The sequence below is a fragment of the Mercurialis annua genome, linkage group LG5 (assembly GCF_937616625.2).
Source record: "Mercurialis annua linkage group LG5, ddMerAnnu1.2, whole genome shotgun sequence".
Taxonomy (NCBI): domain Eukaryota; kingdom Viridiplantae; phylum Streptophyta; class Magnoliopsida; order Malpighiales; family Euphorbiaceae; genus Mercurialis; species Mercurialis annua.
In genome coordinates, this window is record NC_065574.1 from 37,897,200 (window position 1) to 37,901,595 (window position 4,396).

The 4,396-nt window shown below is 37.2% G+C and overlaps 1 non-coding gene across 1 annotated transcript; it reads left to right on the top strand.

The window, feature by feature from the left end:
- The first annotated feature begins 1,143 nt into the window (after nucleotides 1-1,143).
- LOC126685096 (5S ribosomal RNA) lies at nucleotides 1,144-1,262 on the top strand. The gene has a single exon (XR_007643249.1). It is a non-coding gene; the product is annotated as a 5S ribosomal RNA (ribosomal RNA).
- The last annotated feature ends 3,134 nt before the right edge of the window (nucleotides 1,263-4,396 follow it).

The window sequence follows — 4,396 nt, forward strand, 5'->3', positions numbered from 1 at the left end:
AAGTATTTCAGTCAAACTTTATGTGGGAGAGTTTGTATTCCTTCGTTTGGTTTAACCTAGAAAGGGCGTTATCGTTTTATGTTAAGTGTAAGTTAGCATTAAGACTTTTATGACCTAGTAAGATTGTTCGGTTTATGAAAGACGTGATTTTTAGTTATCGTTCAAGGAACAACATGTTGAGTTTTTTATTATGCAAGTGCGTAGGTCGTTAAGCACGGAATTCATATGGTTACAGTTTGGGTTGGTTACTTGGGAGACAGAGTTCATTATGCAGAATTGTTATAATTGCTTTCCTTGATTACTTTGGGTGTCATATTATGTGTTTTCACGTTTGTTACGTGTGTTTTTGTTCAGACAACATATAGTTGTATCATATGTTTTACGTGGGTTGTATTACGTTAAATTCGAGGACGAACTTTATATAAGTTGGGGATAGTGTAATATCCCGTGTTTTTCCGTCATGGTTTTGTTGTGTTTTCGTCTTAGTTTCGGATTGTTAATGGTGAACTTAGCAAGTGTGATACTATGTTTGGGGTTTGAGTTGTATCCTGTATGGGTCGCATGTGTCGTGTGATCTTCGATGGCGATTTGATTTGTATCAGGTTTATATTCGATAATGTGTTCGTGTGCCTTCTGAATCTGACATGTCTTGATAAAACATCCCAATTGCACCGTTGGATCGGGCTCATTTTTGAATATGTTGTGCACGAGAAAGAGTTCACCGTTCAATCAGAATCGGAACGCGTCAGAGGGCGCGTTAGGCCATCTTGTCTCGCAACGCGCCCCAGGGTGTTTTGTGCCTTTTGAAAAGGTACGACGGCAGGCGCGTTGGGCCATCGCTCCTCACAATGCGCCTGTCGTGTTTTTTCACTTTGGGGCCTACAAATAGAACTAGTAACGAGTAACGTTTTGATTTTGAAAGGTATCAAGTATTCGCATATGGTTTTTTAGTTTTACATATCATCGCCGAGACATAAACAGAACGAGTAACGAGTGACAAGCACTGATGAATTGTAATGCAGGGACTAAACGGGAAATATGGAAAATGTTCAGGGACCAAAACGTGCTTTTAAAAATAGTTTTTATTTTGGTCGAATGAGTTGCAAGACAACAAATATATACGATGATTATTCAAGGTGTGACGGGAGCGACCTTACCAGCAGTAATGCACTAGATCTCATCAGAACTCTGAAGTCAAACATGCTTGGGCGGGAGCAGTACTAGAATGGGTGACCTCCTGGGAAGTCCTCGTGTTGCACCCCTCTTTTGTATTTTTGCGGTCGGTGCCTTCATTTTTTTATTTTTATTATCATTGCCGAGACATAAACAGAACGAGTGACGAGCACCGATGAATTGCAATGCAGGGACTAAACAGGAAATATGAAAAACGTTCAGGGACCAAAACATACTTTTAAAGATTGTTTTTATTTTAGTCGAATGAATTGTAAGGCAACAAATATATACTATAATCGTGCACTGTGTGACGGGTGCGATCATACCAGCACTAATGCACCGGATCCCATCAGAACTTTTAAAACTTTACAAATAAATCCAGACGTTAAAAACGTTACAAAACAATTCCAAACATTTACAAACGTTACGAAATAAAATCAAACGTTTCACCTTTTTTTTATCAATTTAAGCCAAATACAAACATTACGACACAAATCCAAACATTTCACCTTTTTAGCGATTTTAGCCAAACATTTACAACGTTACAAAACCAATCCAAACGTTTAAAACGTTACAAAACAAAACTAAATGTTTCGCCTTTTTAGGAATTTAAGCCAAACGTTCATAAATATTACGAAGCAAATCCAAACGTTTCACCTTTTTAGCGATTTAATCCAAACGTTTACAAACGTTACTTAACAAATCCAAACGTTTCACCTTTTTAGCGATTTAAGCCAAACCTTTACAAACGTTTCGAAACCAGGGACTTATCTTTCGCTTGCCTTAACACATAGGCAGCCCTGTTCCCAGCCACACGCCACTGTTAATATGTTTAATAAAATATAGCGGACACCTCTGCGTCTCGCAACGGTGGTATTAAACATATTAAAATACACAGCGGACCGGTTACACATAGCCGGCGTATAAAAACATATTGTTTTTGACCCTCACAAAAACACACGAGGCCGACTCGGTAACTAGATACAATATGCCACTAAACAGCCACCCAGAAGGTATACACAAGTGCACTAGATCCTATTAGAGTATCTAAACAAAGGACTAGTGGCATGGCTGCTGGCACATTACACTTATACTATTGCAGCATACTAAGAGTACAAAATCCTATGTACATTACCAAAGAAGAGCTTTCTTGAAGAAGGGATGTGGAAGCTCGACTGACCTCAAAGCTCATTTCCTGAAAATGGGATAACAACAACGGGGTCAGAAATATAAATATTTCTGAGTGAGTAAACAGTTTACAGATAAATACCAAAATCGCATTATGCATATAAAACAGTTATATATAAAATATGACCAATTACGTCGATCCATATGAAACCCTAGTTCACAAATGTCCTAACATACACACACATCTTACAAGCTTATGGACAACAGAATAAAGACCGTGAACTGAATCACTGCCGTCCAATTCTGTATCTCTGGTACCTGGACCGTAATCAGAAAACTGCCATCGCGGTTTATTCCGCGACAGTAACTGTATTACTGCCGTCTCAGGGTTTACCCGTGAAGTCAGGGCATTTACTTTCCCAATGACTTACACGACATGCATACCTCTATACCGAAGTACATCTAGAAATCGGTGTTGGTGATCACGCAACCCTATTGCTGCCCAATAGGTAGCTCGTTCCAATGGACCTCTCTTGGTTAGTTTATACTACTGCGATTTATGGATTTAAAATAATTGAATACTGATATTCAAAAGTAAACACGTAAACTCACAGCACTGCTAAGTAACTACTTAGCCCTGCCGTATGTGTGACAGACTCCCTGGAGTCCTGGTCTGACTGCTGGATAGCTAGTCGGATCAAACATACAAAATACACAAGACAATACATCAATATCTATTTCTGGTATAAACATCTAGGTCTTGAAACCTAGGTCCAGACAAATCATACAAACATATAACACTTAATACTTATGGTCTCGTTCTTTAAAAATTATTTAAATTGTTTTCATCTCAAGAAAACATTTAGACTTCTCTCTAGAAGTCATTTTAGGTATAGCAATACCTAATTAAAATCATTTAATAGTATAGACTTGATTGCCAAAACAATTCATAGTCGTATACTAATTATTTAGCAACATCGTTTTCTAAATCTTTTGAACTGGTTAAACGTCAACTTTAACTCTTTTAAAGTCCTTTTTAAACGTTTAACTTTACTTTTAAAAATCTCATTTTAAAACACCTAACTTTAGGTTTAAAAACATTTATTTAAATGTTTTAGATTCGGTCGGAATACACGTCGAGTTACTAGGCGAAACATCTCGGAATCGCCTCTCGAAAGTACGCTGAAAAAGTCCGGAAAAGTCCCCACGCACACGTCCCGCTAAGTCACTGTGTGTCCGCACGTGACTGGTTGTGCGTTCGCACAGCTGACTCGCTGTGCGTTCGCACAGCTTGCTGTGCGGGCTCACATCAGGCCAGTCCCGGGGAAAATCGATCCCCGGGCCATTCCGACGTACTATTGAATTTCAAAACGCTGCAAAAACACTATTTTAACGTCCTAGTTCACATATACTCAATCCAATCACAATTTGAACGTATATTTCAATCGTTCGATACGGTAACCGTTTATAAACAAATATATATTCGAAATATATCAAAATATATTGAAATAAATGTTTAATACGGGATTAATACCTCGATTACTCGAGTAATCGTTGAAGAAACGAAGTTAGAATCGAGAAACGATCGAAACGAATTCGAAACCTAACTCGCGTCGCACCTCTGAAGCAAAGCAGCTTAACCCTCTTTCTATATTTGAAGCAAATGAAATCTGTAACCATTTTTAACACTCTTAACTTATATATATAGATTAGGTTAAAGTGCCGTTTAATACTAGCTCAATCATGCACTTTAAACCAACTTCTTAATTAGTCGTCCGTAGCACAAGCGGAAACGATTTCCGAATTTCGTGAAAATTTACCCAAAATTCTAATAAAATATAACAAGAATAAAAATATAATTTTTATTCTTATCCGACTTATATTTTATTCTTAATAAATCTCTGAAGATTTATTGGGTCCAAATCAGTCCTACTTGATTAAACTTTCTACGTCCAAATTTCATGAAACTTTGACGATAGCTTCGTCAAATTATTTCGCGAATAATGACACCAAAATTATTCGCACGGGACTTATATATTATTTTATTTCAATTTGGACTAACAAATTAACGAATATAAGTTAATATATATATATA